Source organism: Vulpes vulpes, chromosome 14, assembly GCF_048418805.1.
Source record: "Vulpes vulpes isolate BD-2025 chromosome 14, VulVul3, whole genome shotgun sequence".
In the NCBI taxonomy this organism is placed as follows: Eukaryota; Metazoa; Chordata; class Mammalia; order Carnivora; family Canidae; genus Vulpes; species Vulpes vulpes.
The window spans coordinates 114,514,691-114,535,805 of record NC_132793.1 but is presented as its reverse complement, the minus strand read 5'-3'; the positions used below and the strand labels follow the sequence as shown (position 1 = coordinate 114,535,805).

General features: G+C 42.1%; 1 protein-coding gene and 1 long non-coding RNA gene across 2 annotated transcripts in view; both read left to right on the top strand.

Moving 5' to 3' along the window:
* LOC112919880 (uncharacterized) overlaps window positions 1-21,115 on the top strand; it is a 150,263-nt gene that overhangs the window by 31,015 nt on the left and 98,133 nt on the right. The gene's annotated exons all lie outside the window — the stretch shown is intronic.
* On the top strand, window positions 3,181-15,716 carry LOC140595498 (uncharacterized). Its single transcript, XR_011997173.1, has 2 exons — window positions 3,181-14,018; window positions 14,405-15,716. It is a non-coding gene; the product is annotated as an uncharacterized lncRNA (long non-coding RNA).

Genomic DNA, 21,115 nt, shown 5'->3' with positions numbered 1-21,115 from the left:
AGAAGCTGCCCCTGAGAGGCTCCTCAGATGTTCAGGGGGAAGCTGTTCTTTGTTGTACACTGGCAGGGATTCCTTTCGAAAAGGCAGCAGCATTGAACTGCCCAAGGTCAGAGATGCCCAGAGCTGTGGACTTGGGGAAGTGCCAGGGAAGGTGGCAGAGTGCAGTTTCCAAGCTGCACAGGAGCATTTCGTGCTTGTGTGTGAGTGTATGTTTGAGGATTCCTGCGTCCTCATCCCCACTCCCTGGCAGTGCTCACAGATGGAGGAGATGGTCAAGATGCAGATTTGGACACTTTGGAACATCGCATGGACTAAGTACAATAGTGAACAAATAACAACCTTGAAGAATTTTTACCCCAAGTGAAGTACGTGAGAGTGATCTTGGGTGGCATGGGATCCAGCCTCTGAGACAAATATCACCAGCACACCTGGGGAGAGAGCTGTCGCCCTTTCCAATGCTGAGTAGGACCAGGAGAAATCACCTTTTGTGGAAGCAACACTTTAGCAACTTTTCAACAAGAGCTACAGTGCCCTTTCAACAGAGAGGTACAAGCAGCAGGCTGGTGTCCTTGGGTGGGGGGGGGGGCAATAGTACCCAGCTAGAATTTTCTTTGGTTGTTTTATTTCCCTTTGGTGATGATTCTATTTATGACAAAAGATTATGGTTTTCTGTTTATGGTAGTGATAAGTTGTCCTTTTTAAAAGCAGGCATCTAACTAAAAAAGCCAACCTAAAGGAAAATAGTTGAGTAAATATAGGATGGGGGTATGTAGATGCTGTAACACAATGAAGTGGCTCTAAATGGTTGAAACGTGGAGGATGCCGTATTGGATTATTTCTACATGTGCCTTCCATCTCAGATAATTCAGGACTCTAATGCCATCATTTTAAAATCAGAAGGAAAATTGGAATTGTGTCATTTCAGAACAGAAAAAGTTGATCTAGTCCAATCTCCCCATTTTAGAGTTGATGAAATGTAAGCTGAGAGGGAGGTGACTGGCCGAAGGTCACAGAGTTCTGTTGGCTACTAACATGTGTGCGTGTATGTGCATTTGTGTGTGTGCAGTTTTGGGGTGGGGAGGGATGAAGCAGGGAGAGCAGGTCGAAATAGCAGCCAAATATGGCTCTGCTTTCAGTAATTCAAGTTGTCTCAGCACCATGGAGGGAAAAAGGAAAGAAGAGGGGGACACAGTCTTTGAACGACGTGAAAACCCCTAGATAACAAGAGGGAAAATATCCTGAAAATCTAAGTTTCTTTTGCTTGCTGCAGCAGCAAGGCCAAGAGCTGGCGGGTTTCCCTCAGTAATCTCAGCAGTAGCTTTTTGCTGCGGAATGTAGCGTTAAATACGATAGGTCAGCATTAAGCTTGAACAAAATGTGATGACTGATTAGGAAATGAACGGTAAGTCATGGATCATGGTGATGCTTATCAACATCCTCCCACCCCTGCCCCCACTGGAACAAACAAAGCTACACTTGCAGGCTCTCGAAACTGAACCCCGATGGCCTTGTCCTTGGGACAATGTAGCTCTGGCTGTGACAGTCATCTAAGAGGAAATCAGGTGTCACAAGGAGAAAAGACTCCACTGTGCTTTCAGACGCTTCAGGAGGGATGCTGTGGGGGGCTGTGGCCCCTGGCTTCCCCTCCACTGTGAGATCTACTCCAAGTCTTGCTTTCTGACGTGTATACTGAGGTTACAACAGTGGGGTACAGCCTTAGATTAAAGGCAGCCTCCCTTGTGGATGGGGCAGAGGAGCCCCGTGCATGATCCAGGACAGGAACTTAATATATATTTATGGAATGGAGGACCGCAAAGCTGGATAAATCAGTCAACGGTCAATCAGTGGGTTTTATCTGGTGCCTGGCATAGAGCTGGCCTACTGCTCACCCACATTCCTATGTGGGCAAGTTGATGTTGCAATGCCCCTATTTCTTCATGCCTAAACTTTACGTAAGAAACTGCATTCTATAAATATGTTGTTGGGATGGGAGAGATGAGTCTGGTGTGTGTGGGGAGTGTTTATACATTCACTCATTCAATCATTCATTCACCCAACCAACTGATATTTATTAAGCACTTAGTGCAGAGATAGTCTAGGCTCCTTCCTATAAAGGCTGAAACTTAGTGTTATGAAACACCGTGTGCCATACTTGTTGTAAACATTTTCCTTCCTATATGGGGCATTTCATCCATATCATTGTCCTAAAAGAGGTATAATTATTACTTTCATTTTAGAAGGGGAAACTGAGGCACAGAGCTAAAAAGTCATGAGGAAAGGTGGGATATGTAAGACACCATGGTCAGGAGAGACTTTAGGAGAGGTACACTCAGGCAGGGGCTAGAAGTATGCATTTCTTGTGCATTTCCAAAATCCATGGTTCCCTTTCGAATCACCCCACTTCTACCCCACCATTATTTGGTCAGGCTATCATGCAGTTCATTGTCATTGCAACTACCTTCTAAGTAGACTGGTCCTCCTTGCAGCCCGAGTGGTGTGACAGCTGTGGGGATGACAGAGAGATTGACCAAATTGATAGGCTGGCTCACTTATTGCTCTGTTGACCTTACCAGGGTGTGGCTTATCAGTAGCCTCTAAATTTGAAGGATAGAAGGCTCAGACCTCTGGGGTGACACATAGCATGGAGTCACAGCTCGCCACCACGCACTTGCTCTTGGGAGGCCTGGTATACAGCTTCTCTTCCCTGAAGCATGAAGGCATGGCCATTTACCATGGGAATGGGGGCAGAAAATAACACAGTGGTGGGAGCAGTAATCAGAATAATTTGATATGTGCAATTCAATACATTAAGTTTCAAGGCCTTTCACCTCCAGATCTCACCTGGGTATCCCAATGACCTTGTGAAGCTGAGGCTGTTATGCACATTTGGAAGATCAGAGGCAGGGAGGCTGAGAAGCTTCAGAAGTTTACCTAAGACCATGTAGCTGGTGGAGGACAAAGCCAGGGCTTGAACTTTCTTAGAAACGAAAAATCCGTCAATCCATCTGACCATAGGCTAGAGAGATAACATCTTTCTTTGCAGCAACAATAATCACCATTTACTGTTTTCAGTGTGGACCCTGTGTTGGATTCTGATCCAGGAGCCTTAAACATGTAAACTCACTCAATCCTGTTACATACTGCCAATGGCAAAGCGTCTGGTGTGTGGTAAGAGCTCAACGTTAACTCATAAGGCTTTAGTTTTGGATAAGTGGAAACTGAGGCCCAGAAGGGTTAAGTAAGTTGTCCAAAGTTATCCTGTTGGTAAACAATGGGGCCATCTGGCTATGAGGTCCAGTTCTTGTCTCTGATGCCCCCTGCAGGCCAGCCTGCCTCCTGGGGGTTGGGGACCCAGTGCTCCAGTGCGTGTTGTGGGGGGTACACACTGAGGTTTCAACTTTTGCAGCTTGCCTCTGACAGCACTTAGGTTTTATTCATTTTCATTTAAATTACCCTATAAAGCCATTTAAGCTTTGTGTCTTTAGCTGTGTAGAGACCATTGGAACCGCTGCCACCTCTGCGGTTCCCTCCGGAAGCCACTCGTTTTCCTTCACTCGGGAGCTGCTGAAAATCTGGGGTACTAGGCAAGAAATTTTTTCCCCTCATCGTGCCTGGGGGATTCATGTCTCTTGGAGAGGTTGGTAGAACTCCCTCCCTGTGAATGCAATTGGATTTGGAATTCAAGTTGTGAGGGTTTCCTGTTTTGAATTTTGCCAAAGTTGCAAACATAAAGCTGTTTCCTAAGTAGACAATGCACTGGCACTCCTCGTCTCTACTCTAGGCTGCAGCTTTATGTTTACTTTCCCTCATTTCAAACAGAATTTGTGGGGCCTTGTGCTCATACATACAGAGAAGCCAAATGGAGGTGGATCTGGGCTCTGTTTCCAGGCATCCGGGAGGTGGCAGAGAAAGGGCAGATGATTCCCAGTGGAAGCATTTATCAAGGAGGCAGAATTTTAGCTAAAGTTTGAAAGACTTTTGGAATTTGATTGATGGAGGAAGAAGGCAAGAGCAGCAAGCCATGTATCTGACAAGGGGTTAATACCCCCAAAATATAAGAAACTCAAAACAACTTACTAGTTTAAGAAAAACAATACACCTGATTTAAAAAAAAATGGACAAAGCATCTGAATAGACGTTTTCCCAGAAAAGACTTAGAAATGGCCAGCATGTGTATGAAAAGGTGCATAACATCACTAGTTATCAGGGAAGTGAAAATCAAAATTACAATGACAAAAAACCAAAACCAAGACCAAACAAAACAAAACAACTATAATGACATTGTTACAATGGTCATTACCAAAAAGACAAGATAATAAATGCCGTTGGGCATGTGGAGAAATTGGAACCCACGTATCCTGTTGGTCGGAGTGTAGATTAGTAGAACTGCCATGGAAAACAGTAGGGAGGTTCTTCAAAAAATTAAGAAGCGGTCTCACTTCTATGTGTCTATATATAAAGGAAATGAAATCAGCGTCTCATTATTTGCACCCCCATATTCATTGCAGCATCATTTGCAATAGCCAAGATATGAAAACAACTCAACTGTCTGTTGATGGATGAATGAATAAAGAAAATGTAGTGTATAACTACAATGGAATATTACTCACTGAAAAGCAGAAGGAAATCTTATCTTTCATGTCGATATGGATGAACCTGGAGGATGTTACGCTAAGTGAAATAAGCTTGATACAGAAAGGCAAATACTACATGACCTCACTGATATGTGGAGTTTAAAAATGTTGGACTCATAGCAGCAGAGAGTAAAATGGTGGTTTCCAGGAGTTGAGGGGAAGGGGAAATAAAGAGATGTTGGTCAAAGGGTATAAAGTTTCAGTTATGCAAGATGCGTAAGTTCTGGAGATCTACTGTGCAATCTGGTGACTGTAGTTAATAATACTGTATTGTACACATGAGATTTGCTGAGAGTAGATCTTAAGTGTTCCCACCACACAAGAAAGATGGTAACTATGTGAGGTGATGGCTATGTCATTTAGCTTGATTGTGGTAATTGTTTCACAACGCATACTTGTATCCAAAACATCACAGTGTACACATGAAATATATTCGATTTTTATTTGTCAAGTTTACCTCAAGAAAACCAGAAGGAAAAAAAACACCTCAGATACCACAGTCTGGATGGCTTAAACAACAGAAATGTATTCTCTCACAGCTCTGGAGGCTGGAAGTCCAAGATCAAGGTTTGGACAGGCTTGGTCCTGGTTTACAGATGTGCATGCTTTGTGTCCTCACAGGGTTTTTCTCTGTGCACGCATCTTTGGCGTCTTTCTCTGCTTCCAAATTCCTTTTTATGAGAACACCGTCAGATTGGATTAGGGCCCACTCTAACAGCCTCATTTTTACTTATTCACTTCTTTAAAGGTCCCACCTCCAAATACAGTCACATTCTGGGTACTGGGGCTTAGGGCTTCAATATATGAATTTCAGAGGGTCACAGTTCAGCTCATGACAGACATCAAGGCAGACATTTCATGTAATCATTTTTAATGTTTATAATAATCCCACGACTGATACTGTTAGTAACTTCGATTTCAGAAATAAGATCTGAGGCAAAAAGAGGTGAGATATCTTGTTTCTGGTCACATAGGTGGTAAATGGCAAAGCCAGGATTTAACCACATCCAGATATGTCTGATAAGTGTCTTCATTCTTACCACCTAATCTGGCCAAAATGGAACCTGGATGTCTTCATGATGGGTATGTTTAGGTTGTGACCTAGGGCCTACTGTACCTTATTATCAGCTCCTCCTAAGTAGGTGTGGAAAAACAGCACCAGCAGGGAAAGGTTCCCACAAAGAAGGAAAACACAGGCAGGGCTTCATTATTTTTCTGATAGATATTTTGATCTTGTTAGGGAGTGGCAGTTTTGGGAGGGCCATGGCTGGCTGTGTACATGGGGTTGCATCATGGGATTGGCATTCCAATCTCAGGCGGAGATGGTGATGGCTCCTTGGGCTAGCTCCATCCCTGGGGATAAAGATCAGGTCAATTGTTCTGAAGTTCAGCTGACTGAAGCATAAGGATCTAAAATAAAAAGGAGGGATGCCTGGGTAGCTCAGCAGTTGATCTACCCTGTCTTCAGCTCAGGACGTAATCCTGGGTCCAGGGATCGAGTCCTGCATCTCGCTCCCTGTGAGGAGCCTGCTTCTTCCTCTATTTCCTCTGTCTCTGTCTCTCTCTGTGTGTCTATCATGAATAAATAAATAAGATCTTAAAAAAAATAAAATGAAAAGGAATGATGTTCTCAGTAGAATCATGTCTCCTCAAAAAGGTATGTTGAAGTCTTAACCCTGGTACCTGCGAATGTGACTTTATTTGGCAATAGGATCTTTGCAGATATAATTGGTCAGGACAAGGCTATACTGAGTTAGGGTGTCCCTAATTCCAATGATCGGTGTCCTTAGGAGAAGACCCTGTGAAGACAGAGATTGAAGTGATGCCTCTAAAGCCAAGGACATCATGGATTGCTGGCTAGGAGAGAGGCATGGGATGGATTGTCCCTCAGAGGCTGTAGAAAGAAACAGCTTTTTGCACTTCTAACTTCCAGAACTGCAAGACAATGCATTTGTGTCATTTTTAAAAAATATTTTATTTATTTATTCATGAGAGGCACAGGGAGAGAGATAGAGACATAGGCAGAGGGAGAGAGGGAGAATCAGACTTCCTGCAGGGAGCCCAATGTGGGACTCAATCCAGAGAACCTGGGATCATGCCCTGGGTTGAAGGCAGACACTCAACAACTGAGCCACCCAGATGTCCCCAATTCTGTCATTTTAAGCCACCCAGGTTTGTGGAACTTTGATAAGGCAGTCCTAGGAAACTAATACAGACAGGAAGGGAGAAACATTCACAGAAATAATTGCTCCGGATGATAATAAGTCTGACTCAGAGAGAACGGAGATGCAGACTGTGTCTGGGGACTTAGAGGAAAGAACAGTTTTAAAGGAGGGGGGAATTATGGTCTCAGAATCTCCATACAAATGGACAGATTATAAGAAAGAAAAGAAATGAATGAGAAAAGGTGGTAGATGTGGTATTTTAGAGTCACCAAGACTTGGGCTGGAATTCAATGTTGGTATATGCTAAAATGAAGCCATGTACCTACTACTATGTGTGTGTGTGGGTCATTTGTATTAATAAAACCCACAGAGATATTCACAGAAATCAAGGCGTGAGAGAGGAAACAAGCCAGCAGAGAAGAGGATGTGGGTACAGGTGAAGATGCTTGGAAGTGCCATCCTTAAAGGTGTAATAAGAGTCCTGTGATTCTCTGAAGAGAGCGGCCCAGCTGTCTTGCCTGGCCACAGGTGCTCAGAGGTAGGGTAGTGACGGGGGCTCACACACCTCTCCAGCTAACTGCTGTGGGCTTGATCCAGCTCCAAGTGGAAAAGTGTGACATATTTTTTGTCTTGTTTTACTGAAAATTTCCCCTCACAGGGGGCAGTGACTAAGGAATTTTGACTCTGGACCTAATTATGAATTGTTAATTGGTTGGTGAAGTGGAAGTGACAGAACTATAGGATGAAGCCAGATGGGATTTCTCCTTTTGGGTTAACCATGACCTCCTAGAATTTCCCAGCTCCAGTGAAAAGAAAAGGCACACATAGTCTGGACTGTACCTTAGACTTTGGGAGGAAAGTTTTTTTTTTTTTTTCTTCTTTTCGGAGGAAAGGGTTCTAAAAATTAGGAGGATATCCTTTTCTTTAATTCTTATTGGTAGATGATGAGAATTCCAGAGATTTTCTTTCTCTTCCTCCCTCATTCCTTCCTTCTTCCTCTTGCTTCTTTTCTCTCTTTTCCACAACCGAATACCATGCACTTCTACCTTTTATGTGATTCATTAAGGGATATTAAATTTTAGTATTTAGAAATTGAAGTTAGATATTATTGGAATTTGTGGAAAGCTGAATTTGGTGTTCAGCAAAAAGTCAGGCAGCCTCAAGAATCTCCCACAGATGGGGGCGCCTGGGTGGCTCGGTTGGTTAAGTGTTTGCCTTCAGCCAGCTCATGATCTCAGGGTCCTGGGATCGAGCTCCAAGTAGGGCTCCCCGCTCAGTGGAGAGTCTGCTTCTCCCTCTCCCTCTGCCACCCCTATCTTCTGCTCTTGCTCTCTCTCTCTCAAATGAATAAATAAAATTAAAAAAAAAAAAAAAAAACCTCCCACGGATGGCTGCATCCAGGCTGGCATTCCCACTATATTCTGGAAGGACAGTTAGTTATTATGCATCATCAGGGCGGTCTGTTGGTTGTGCTTTTCACGTGTGGTGATTCATACTTGTTAAATATAAATGGCAGTTTGTTTTGTTTCACCATTATTAATTTAGATTGTTGTACAGTATCAGAAGAATCTCACAGTGTTTTGTTGGCCCTCTTGTGGGAAATAAAAATATTTGCATCACTTGCACTTTGAAGCTATAGTTCTCTAACAACTCTGCCTTAAGATGTATGATACTGTGGATTCTAACGTGAAATAGCATATTGATTAATTAATACTCAGAAAACTTCATGAGTTTTGCTATTACCAAAAACTCTTGATATTATGCATGCTTTCTAGATAAGGAAAAGCCTAAGACAGAGGACTTCTAGGTAACACTCAGGATCACAAAGTTGGCCAGTGGCAAAGTGGGGATTTGAACCCTGGAAGCATGGTTTCAGATTTACTGCTGGTAACTACCACACTACCTAGGATGATAAAGAAGAATCATTTATTTCTTTACCAGATGGGTCCTGCAGTGAGATCAGAGCCAAGTGAATGGTCTCTATTCATTTGCAAATGACTTCTCTCCTCACTTGCTGTGGCATCTGGAGGGGTAGTGTCTTACTCCCAAATCCCTAGCACTTGCTGTATAAGTGGCTGAGTCAAGGCCTTCCCCTCATTGACGTTTTCAATCATCCATGCTGATGACACTAACTAAATATTGTTCTGTCTAGGAACACTATCTCAACAGGAGTCATCCTAGATTCCACTTTGAATCTAGTGCTCCTTGAGGTGAACTGTTGAGATTTCATGATGTTAAACCTCCTCCAGATGGACACTATCCAGTTGAGTATCTGGAAAATGTCATTTTCTGTTACAATTTCTTAAAATTTATGGAGCTCACTGATGTTAGCTTTTTTTTTTAAGATTTTATTTTTATGTTTATGAAATACAGAGAGAGAGAGAGAGAGAGGCAGAGAAAAAGGCAGAAGGAGGAGCAGGCTCCATGCAGGAGGCAGGATGTGGGACTTGATCCTGAGATACCAGGATCATGCCTTGAGCCAAAGGCAGATGCTCAACCACTGAGCCACCCAAGGTGTCCTTTTTAAAAGATTTATTTATTCGTGAGAGGCAGAGAGAGAGAGAGGCAGAGACACAGGCAGAGGGAGAAGCAGGCTCCATGCAGGGAGCCCCACATGGGACTTGATCCCAGGTCTCCAGGATCACGCCCTAGGCTGAAGGCGGCGCTAAACCGCTGAGCCAGCCGGGCTACTCAGCTTTTTAGTCTTGAGATGAACTTTAGTAATAGCCTATAAGAGAGGAAATAGGAATCCAAAATTGTAATGTTAGTGTCTGGAGCTTAATCAGGGGTAGATTCCAGACTGGACACCAGGATTCCCCAAACTGTCCCGTGTACTTTTCAATTTGTATATAGTAGGAGAAGCTGGGATGTTACGGAACTTATAAGATGGGTTTTGCTTATATGTCACATAACATTTGGGCTACAGCTAAAAAATCCAAATAAATATTTATATCTTGCTTTTTTAACTAATGGAAACTGTAGCTTTAAAAGGTTAAGGACATTTATAGAATGATCGTGGACAATAAAATCATGATAATATTACCTAAGGAACTTGATGATATTTTAATGAAAGCTCTGTAAACTGGTCTTTTGTTTTGCACACCATAAACCAAGTAGGTATTCTGCAAAAGATTAAGGACACCCAAAAATATTCAGAAGTGTGTCATTTGTGGAAATTTCTAAGCACCCATGAAGCAAACCGATAGTGCTTTGGACAAACTCAACTGAGTCTACTAATGGAAAGCTTAGAAAAGAAGGTTTGAGTAAAGTTTGAATCAAGATCCATTAAAATACTACTTTAACAGATGAGCCATTTGTGAAATTGGATTTTCGAACAAATGACTGTACCATAATTTGAAATGAATGTTTTGTAGTATTGCTTGGGAAGGAAGAAGTTTGTGAATTTAGGAGAGAGATAGTTTCTCAATGACTCTATTCATAATGGCTAAAGAAAACAATGATTATCAATTAATCAGTGCTGGGCTCAGATGCAACCTGTCATTCCTTCTTCAGAGCTACCTCTGTCCTTTGCACATAGTTTCAGTATGGCAATGATCTCACTCTTAGAGTGTCCGTAGCTTATGAGATACGATGGGTAGGGACACTACCTCTTTAATTTTTTTTAATTTTTTAATTTTAATTTTAATTTTAATTTTTTTAATTTTTTAATTTTTTTTAATTAAAAAAAATTTTTTTTTAACTGATGAGGCAAGTAATTCAATGTCACATATGGAATGAGTGGCAGATCGAAGATTAGAACTGAGATCCTTTGATTCAAAGTTCTATGGAAATAAATAAGAGATCAACAAAATGAGGAAAGCAAAGGCTATCTATTCTGAACTTGATAAAGCAAAAGAGTCATCTACCATTACTTGTGTTTTGGTTGACTCAAAGACAGGCAGAGGAATGAGAAAGCATGTTAGTGGGAAACAAAGAAGGCTTCAGGTATGTCCTGACTGGAGACTGTGGACACAGGAAAGCTGAAGGCAGGATATTTCGAAGCTAAACATCCTGTGTGATTGGTTGGGGTACATATTTGACTTTCTCTGGTTGGTTCTTTGTTGGAAGTGAAGACGCAAATTAGGAGAGTTGTCAGTTATTAATCAAGACATGACTGTTTTGCCCTGATTGTTACGGGATTTATTGTTTGACTTTCTGGATCAGTTGCTAGAGATAATGGTCTCACTTCCAACAAGTCTAACTTACATTTAGTATGTTCGCTTCCTGAGCTGGTTCTTGTGGGTCATGGATTGGTTTCTTGGGTTGGTTGCTGCAGATTGTGGATCAGAATTCACATGGATTTAGGTGAGTCATTTATATATATATAGTTCGATTGGCCAACATATAGTATAACACCCAGTGCTCATCCCATCAAGTGCCCTCCTCAGTGCCCGTCACTCAGTCACCCCATCCCCTTGCCTGCCTCCCCTTCCGCTACCCCTTGTTCATTTCCCAGAGTTAGGAGTCTCTCATGTGCTGTCACCTCACTGATATTTCCCACTCATTTTCTCTCCTTTTCCCTTTAATACCTTTCACTATTTCTTATATTCCCCGTATGAGTGAAACCATACAATGATGGTCTTTCTCCGATTGACTTGTGTCACTCAGCATAATATCCTCTAGTTCCATCCATGTTGAAGCAGGATATTTGTCCTTTCTGATGGCTGAGTAATATTCCATTGTATACATAAACCACATCTTCTTTATCCATTCATCTTTCGATGGACACCGAGGCTCCTTCCACAGTTTGGCTATTGTGGACATTGCTGCTATAAACTTTGGTGTGTAGGTGTCCTGCTGTTTCACAGCATCTCTATCTTTGGGGTAAATCTCCAGCAGTGCAATTGCTGGGTCGTAGGGCAGATCTATTTTTAACTCTTTGAGGAACCTCCACACAGTTTTCCAGAGTGGCTGCACCAGTTCACATTCCCACCAACAGTGCAAGAGAGTTCCCCTTTCTCTACATCCTCTCCAACATTTGTTGTTTCTTGTCTTGTTAATTTTCCCCAGTCTCAATCGTGTGAGGTGGTATTTCATTGTGGTTTTGATTTGTATTTCCCTGATGACCAGTGATGTGGAGCATTTTCTTGTGTGCTTGTTGGCCACATGTATAGGTGAGTCATTTTTATATTTAGTTGGCTGTATATGTGTATATATATGTATACACACACACACACACACACACACAATGGTAATAATCTCACCCTTGGAGTATATGTAGCCTTTGAACTACTGTGAACAGGGACTCTGCCTCTTTAATTTTTAATTTTTATTTTCTTACAGGTGAGGTGAATTATTCAATGTCACATATGGAGTGACTGGCAGATCCAGGATGAGGACTCAGATTCTCTCAGTTCTGCGGAAATCAACAGAGATCAGCCAGATGAGAAAAGTGAAGGCTATTTATCCTGAGCTAGCTATAGAAAGGGGAGTCATCCACCAAATCTTACTTGTAGATGATATATATATCATTTGTATACTCAGCCTGTCAATTCAGTTCTCTTCCTTCTAAATCAGGGGTGGCAAACTTTCCGTAAAGGGACAGATAGAAAGTATGGTCAGCTTTACGAGCTATACAGTCTCTGCTGTGATTACTCAACACTGACATTTTAGCACAAAAGCAGCTCTGGACAATATGTAAACAAGTGGATTTGGCTGTGTTCCAACAAAACTTTATTTATAAAAACAGGGAGCAGGCTTGAATTGGCCACAGGGCTGCACTTTGCTGACCCCCGGTCCATGGTAAAGAGTACACAAAACCAACAAATGTGCATATGACAGCTGCCTCCTGTGCTGTGACTCATTTCCTTTAGTCCTGTTTTCATGCCATTGAAGCCGTGATCACTGTGGTCTAGTTTCTGAGTGACCATTCAACAACCAAAAAATTTTAAAAAGTTTCATTATTTTTTCCTTCCTCTCTAAGGATGTTACTTAATAACTGAAGTGATATTTCTTATAATTTTTTTCCATCCCCGTTCTCCCTTAGCTCATACCCCTTCCCTTTTCAGAACCCCTTTTTTTGTCAAGCACCCCCGCCCCCCCAAAAAAACACTCTCTTGCACAGTGAATCAGCACAGGGTACCATCTTCCTTTTAATACATCACATGTCAGGGACACCTGGTTGGCTCAGTGGTTGAGCATCTGCCTTGGGCTCAGGGCGTGATCCTGGGATCCTGCATTGGGCTCTCTGTGGGGAGTTTGCTTCTCCCTCTGCCTATGTCTCTGCCCCTCTTTCTCTCTCTGTGTTGCTCATGAATAAATAAATAAATCTTTTAAAAAAATTTTACATGTCAGGCAAGAGCTGGTAAGGTCAATGTTATTAAATTGGTATATATCCTGGCTCTGCCATTTACTAGTCTGTGACCTTGGTCTGTCCTTATCCTGGTCCCCTTGTGTTTGCAACATGGCTGCCACAGTTCCAGGCATCACACAGAGATGAAAAAAATATATATCCCGAAGAAGTAGAGATCATTTCTCCCTTGTAATCCTTTGAAAGTGAATCATCTCCCAGAAGCTTCCAGGCTGACTCATCCTCATTTCTTATTGGCCCAAATGTATCACATGCTCACATCTAAGTCCACATGAGTAAGGGGAATGGGACACCATGTCTGGTTTAGATTAGAGTAGATTAGATTAAGGTGGAATCCTGCTGAGATTGGGGGTCCATTCTGCCTTCTCTGACACACATGGCCTTATAGAGGAGGGAGAATGTGAAGGAGCAAAGCCGAGCTTCTGTAGGAAAGATGAAGGAGAGGGGTCAGTACTAAGAAGCCAACCAGCTGTGTCTTTAGCAAGAGGCAAAGAGGTGGGGAGGGAATTGACTAGAGAGAAAAGGTGGCAGGAGAAAACTGAGGACCTATGAGGAATTTATCTCTAGGTTTCTAACTTTCCTTAAAATAGAAACAGTCAAGGGTTTCTTTTCATGGCAGACAGAAGGCTTGGATTTGTTGTTGGAGAGTTGCCTCCCATCTTCCTCTGAACACATGCATCAGGCCAGGATGGATAACAACAACATTGTCAAATTGGCAAAGCTGGTCTGTCTGTCTTCTCTTCCACCCAATTTGATAACTGCTTTCACTCTTTCCCCCAGTCTTACCTTCCTGTGTCCGAGGATCTTGCATGCTTCGCCATGAACTCACAACGAGGGAACGCTGGCTGTGGAGAGGGGCAGACCTGAGTATGAATCCTGGCTCTGACACTTATTAGTCTGTGACCTTGGGTATGTTACTTAACAGTGATGAAAATTAGTTACTCATCTATGTTGAGTGAAGATGTGTGCTTTCCTTACTTATGCAGTAGCTGTGAGGATTAAATGGAATTTTTCAGTGCCTATGGCAGGTATGTGTGTGTGTATATATATAATTGTATATATATAATTTTTTATATTTTAATTTTATATTTTTATATTATATATATATATATATATATATATATATATATATATATATATATATTTCCCTTTGGTAATTAAAGCTGTCTACTCATTGTTCCCTGAAGGCACCTACCTCTTTTGTGATTTTTTTACCTTCGCATGCAGCTCATGCCCTTTCTGCTTCTTATATTCCATTCCACTCATAACACCTTTCCCTCTCTTCTCTACCTCAGATCTTAACTGCTGTCTGAAGTCAGGCTTGACTCCATATTGCTTGTCAAGAACTTCATGACCCTTCCAGACCAGGCCTTTATTTTCTGAAGGAGCCATCAGGGGTCTGTGGCATTGAGGTTATCACTGGAGAAGCCCTCATGGTGTTGGAGGGGGCCCTGGAATGTCAGCTTTGCCCAGGAGACAAGCAATCCTCAGGGTGTCAGAGCAGGGGAAGCAGTGGGATCCCAGCTCTGGGATGGGGGTTGGGTGAAACAATGGAGTAGAAGCTAAGTCAAAGCAGAGAGAAATGACACTGGGAACTGCTGGCTAGAGTCCTGTTCTTCTGCCTGTCGCTTTTTTTTTTTTTAATGGACAAATTATATGTGTTATTTGAACATCAGTTTTCTTATCTCCAAATTGGGTTCCAAACAGAATGTTTTCTTCCCTCTTATCCTTCCTGAAAATGTAAAGTCCAGAGAGCCAGAGCCTTGTTTTATTTTCACTGTAGTAGTTATGTCCAGCTCTTAATGTACTACCTAACTCCTAGTAGGCACAAAATACACATGTTGAAAAATGAAATGAGTGTAAAATAAGAAAACATAGGTGTAAATGTTTGTAAACTTCAGTATAAAACAAGTGGAATGTATTTGCTCACCACCTCCAACTTAGCATAGGTCTCCGTATGGAACAGTCATACAGTTTATGTTAGGTGATAGGCTTCATATCCTATATGGAATGTGAGCATATGTGAAGTTGTTTTAATCAAAATGTGGAGTCTCTGACAGCAGGGTAATGGATTTCTTATGTCATACCAGCATCTATAAATCTTGCCTTCAGGTAGTCTAACATCAAAAGGCAGATGGGTACTATGCATGCCTCTATCTGCCTTCTCTACACTCGAGGAAGGGATTGCTAATAGTGATGAGCCTGGACATGGCCTCCACATTCTTGATTAAAACCATTTTACAGGTGGCTGCTACCAATGGATCAGAGCTGATCCAAATTCAACTTAACTTGAGGCCTATTTTTTTTTTAAATCCTTGGTCTTTTTTTTTAAATAATAAATTTATTTTTTATTGGTGTTCAATTTGCCAACATACAGAATAACACCCAGTGCTTATCCTGTCAAGTGCCCCCCTCAGTGCCCATCACCCATTTACCCCCTCCTTCCACCACCCCTAGTTCGTTTCCCAGAGTTAAGAGTCTTTATGTTCTGTTTCCCTTTCTGATATTTCCCACACATTTCTTCTCCCTTCCCTTATATTCCCTTTCACTATTATTTACATTCCCCAAATGAATGAGAAATAAATCCTTGGTCTTAATTCAAGCACACTCTCTTTTTGCTTGTTTGTTTATTTTCCTGAAGATCTCCATTGATGGAATCTCCAGTCTTCTTTTGTTGATTATCTCTTTGCTTGTTTAGCCATCAGAAAGTTCGTATCCAAATACAATCTCTCCTGCTGTAAAAATAGGGCTGTCCTTACCCTTCAACCCAGGCAAATATCTCAAAGAAAAATGATTTGGTTTTGCTTCTAGGAAATAAGAGAAATATCAAAGGGGAAATGAATCAATCCACCTCAGTACATAACTGTGAAATTTATTAGAAGAATGCCCCAGTGCTCACAAAGGCCATACCTAGAGCACCAGATTCACTGTTAAGTGCACTGACCTGTTTCTATGATGTGCTGTACTTATCCATACTTTCTATTTTTTAAAGCCACTCTACAAACATTTCCTAATTGATTTACTGCCCTGGAGCCAGTTTAGAACACAACATGGGTGATTAAAAGACCAGAAGAACTGATTTATAATGAACAATGATGAATGGAATATGATCTGAACTTGACCAAACAAAAATCCAGAGGCAGACACCCCAACCACTGTTAGCTACCTAGCAGAGCGAGGATTCGAGAGTAAGAAACAAATTATTTCACTTGACTATCGGAGGTTTCAAAAGAGCAAGTTGATTTTTTTTTTTAATGAGGAAAAATTCAGTCAGGCAGATTGATTCTCTAGGGCTATGGGCTGTTCCAGAAAGTGGGAAACTCAAGGTGGCTACAGGACCAAGGTTGAAAGCAGAGAACGATGCTCTTCCATGATCAGGAAATAAACTGATAAGCTGCCTTCTACCCCACTGCTCCCATCCTCCTCTCTCTCATGGTACATCTGCCTTTGATATATGATTTTGGTAGACTTTACTGTCTCTAGGAATAAACTGAGAATCTGCAACACTCAACCTGTAAGGAAAATACAACCTATCCATCATGGAGGATGCTCCCTGTCAAAGAGATTGTCTATTGATCATAGGTACCAAATTGGGCATTTTGTTATGATTTGTTCTTCCAGACTTTTAGAAGCAACTCTTCTCATGTTTGCAGAAAATGTATAGTAATAAAATCAACAAGATAGCGCATAGATTCTTATGTTTCAAAAAGGGTTGTGGTTTAGTTTTTATTTATTATTTTAAGAATATATGTCTCTCAACTAAAGATAAAAAATGTTTCTTACCTCCAAATTATTCATTAATTTATAAGTGCATTTACCTAAAAATCATTAAATGAGTAATTACTGTGTACTCCTTATAATTTAGTGAATTGGAAAAGAGAAAGGTGAGTGGGTTTTCTTTTTTTATTTATTGTTTGTTTGTTTTACCAGCCCTCTCATCCCTAAGACTAGGAAAACATTAGAACAAGGATCCCAAGCACCTGGGTGGCTCAGTCAGTTAATATCTGCTTTGGGCTCAGGTCATGATCCCAGGGTCCTGGGATTGACCCCCACGTTGGACTCTCAGCTCAGTGGGGAGTCTGCTTCTTCCTCTCCTCCTGATTCATGATATCTCTCTCTCAAACAAACAAACAAACAAACAAAAAAATAAACAAATAAATCTTGAAAATAAATAAATACACAAATAAATCTTGAAAAATAAGAACAAGGATCCCAAGATGCCCGTGTTCTAGGCAGAAACTGGCAAACACAGTGCCCTGGGGCTAATGCCATGGTCAGGTGGGCTTCTTGCTCCGAAGTTACTGTTGTTAGATAAGATCTGCTCAAAGCCTAATTTGGCTGTTGAGTGTCTTATAGATAGATTTTTTAAATTTTTATTTATTTTTATTTTTAAAAATATTTTATTTATTTATTCATGAGACACACAGAGAGAGAGAGAGAGAGAGAGAGAGAGAGGCAGAGACACAGGCAGAGGGAGAAGCAGGCTCCATGCAGGGAGCCTGTTGTGGGACTCGATCCAGGGACTCCAGCAACACACCCTGGGCTGAAGGCGGCGCTAAACCGCTGAGCCCCTGGGGCTGCTCGATTTTTTTTTTTTTTAAATGAAGCTTCAATGCAAATTTGCCTTCTATCCTTACTTATGCAGCAGCTGCACTGACCAACCTGTCAGCATCCTTGGCTTGCCCAAACCTAGAAACAAAGAGTATGTGCATCAAAGAACAGGGCTGTTTCTAATTCATTCTCCTTAAGCCTTTGTTAGAAGCAGCAGCCAGAGTAAAGACAAGTTGATGGCTGCTCTCTGGGACTGAAATTAACCTAAATGCCACCGAGCCTAGTAGGACCATGGAGTCAACCTCTTTGGCCTTCAGAATGAAGTCACTCCACCTGAGGAGAGAGAAAAGATTTAAAGAGATAGAAGATGCGACCGCTGTCTGTAAGGAGCTAATACTGAGACTAAAGGGCCAAGGGGGGTGGGGTGTCTCAAACCCTTCTATATTACCACTGTGTGGCTAAATTCTCATTTTTGGAAGGAGCCCTGGGACTCTGGCCAGGGTGGAGTTTTGGGGCTTAGGGCTATATGGGGATTGGTACTGCCTATCCATGGCAGATACGACCCTAGTGGAAGTCAGTGATACTGACTCAGACAGAAGTGAACTTGAGAACTATTGGAAAAAATGAACACTTTCAAACTCCAAAACATGCAAAAAGGGTTTGTTTGATGGAGTCGAGTCAATAGGTTTCAAGGATGGGCAGATCCAGAAGGGAACCTGAGACACACAGGTGGAGGAGAGAGTTTCCGAAAAAGAGCTGTTGTCATGGCTATAAGTGGAAGATTAACTGTGGGGGTAGTGGGGGGGGGGAGGGTGGGAGATAGGCAGGTACACAACTGATTCAGAGGCAAAGGCTCAGTGCCTCCATGTTGGATAACTCCAGGGAGTCCCATTCATTGTATTCAATGGGAATGGTATCCCTGCAGTTGGGGGGTGTGCAGAAGCACTGAAGAGGCTATGACAGAGGGTTACAGGAGTGTAGAGGGGGGAGACATGAGCTATTCAGAAGTATTTGGGAAGAGTTTTTGAAGACATGACACCAAGCTAATTCATGATGATGCAGAACTAACTAGAAAGAGAAACAAATGTAGGTAGAGGAAAAAGCAGCTGTGGATGTAAGGGAATCTGGGATAGCAGGTTGTCCTGGCCAAGGTCTGTAGAACAGCAGAAGATAACCCTCAGGTGTAGCAGTAGGAACAGAGGAGGCAGGGGAGAGGTGAGCTACTCTCTGGAGATCTTTGAACAGCATAGTGGGGTTCGGACTTCATTTGAAGTTATGGGGAAGCCATTGCAGATTGATATAGGAAGCCATGGAAGTAGTATAGAGGACAGAGCTGGGGTGAGACCAGTGTCAGGGGACCAATTAGGAGGCTTTTGAAATAATCCAGCCAGGCAGCAACGAAGGTCTGAAACACAGCAGGGACAGGACCTCTCGCTCCCTCCTTCATGCTTTTGCCTGTGTCTGTCTCTTTTCAGATGAATCAAGTTGGGTGTCTTTCATGTTTGTGCTGTCCAGGTCACTGCTGGATCATATGGAAATACCTGGAAATGTTTTATTCCTAACTTGCTTGGGCATAGAGGTTGGCAAGTACCTAGAACCACAGAACCTGGCACATACTCATCGTCTGGCAAAATGACTGCATTATGGAAGTCGAGGTCACTTCATGACTCTTTGCATTTCTAACAAACCCTTCTCCTTTTGTGGGGGTCTATGGATTTGATAAAATTCTAGAATAGGATGGGAAGATTATGGGGAACATATCACATAACCCACAGGTTGAGAACCAGATGGATTTTAAGTCAGACACTCTAATCATGTGTGATATTTCAGGGAGCGAAGACACAAAAAAGATTATGGCAGGTCCCAAGCACTATACCCACCACAATCTCCTGAGTTTACAGCTCTCCTACCAGATACCTAATATATAAGATTGCTGTGCAACACTATAAAAGGACTTACACAGTCTATTCTGAAAAACTGATACTTCAATAAAGAAGATAAGTGGAGAAACCAGGATATAAGAAAACATATAAAAAACCTTTAGAAGGTCAACGAAGCCTGGGGAGATAAAACTCAATAGTTCAGGGACAGAAACAAAATGGAGTTTTCTTTGTTTTAGATAGAAAATTACAAGGCGCTGTTTGAGGTTATAGCTGTAGTTGGACTAGTCCCTTGAAAGAGTGCAATTTAACAAGACAGCTAGGAATCTGATCCCATTCGTGTAAAGGGAATAGATAACTTTGCCAGCTTTTCACCGTGATGGGAAATGTTCTACCATCAAGGAACTTTTGGAAGGGATGGAAAATGTTGTCTTGTTTTGGGTAGTGGTTACAGGGGCCAGGGTACATTTGGCAAAACCCATCAAGCTGAACATCTAAGATGAGCGCACTTTACTGATATCAGTACACCAATAAAAATAATACAAATAACAAAGAGAAGTGGGGCAGTTGATACTTGGGGTGATTAGGACCTTAGGAGGGCAAACCTACCCCGGCCAGACCAATTGCTTGGAGGATTGACTAAATTCATTACACGAAGCTAGGGGGCTGAGGTTATCTACAAGTAGCATATAAGCTGGCCAGACTGCAGGCACCATTTTGCCTTTGCTTCTCTGGCCTTGTACAAAGCTAATTAGGTCTCTCTGGGAACTTGGAAGCCAGTGTGGGGAGAGCAAGTCAGTTTCATTTTCTCCTAACCATGATTCACACACAGAGCCCTGGGCTAATGAAGACTCCAACACCTCATCCATGTCCAAAGAAGAGAATCAGTATTGATGAGTGATCTCTGTTGAGGGCATGGTAGGGCAGATTGAAGATGTGTATGCCAAATACTCACCAACCAATTCTTTGAAAGGAGACAGAGGATGAGGGCAGGCTTCTTAGGACCACCAGGAAATTTCTCCAGTGATAGGAGTAGGGACTTTGGTAATGCTGGGAATGTTCAGTCATATTAGGTCTGGAGATTAAGTTCTCTGTCTTCCAGAGGTGAAGCTGGCTTGAGAGAGCCAAACAACATGACTAAAATACCAGTCAGAAGGGGCTTTTCAGGAGTGGAAGCCAGGTCCATGAAAGTCAGAGAAAGTGGGGACAGAACAAGTGAGTGTTGACTAATTCCAAAGGAGGCTTTGGATTCAGTGGGAGTATAGCCTCAGGGGCTTTGTGGAAGAGGTGACTCCTCATGACTCCATGTCATGCTCTTGAGAGCATTGAGGCCTTGATAGCACTGAGACAAGAGGGAGTTCTGTCCCCAAGTTGACAGTGTGTGAAGGTCTGGAAAGAAAGGACCTGTGAGTGTTTTGGTGGAATGGAGTTAGTCAGTACCATCTTTAATCAAATTGTCTTTCACAATTGGTTTGGACCATGAATAAAAAGCTGATGGATTGCTGAATTCTGGCTCCTTCAACCATCTCTTCCTTCCTTGAGGACAGATGCGGTGCCAAATCCTGGGGACCAATA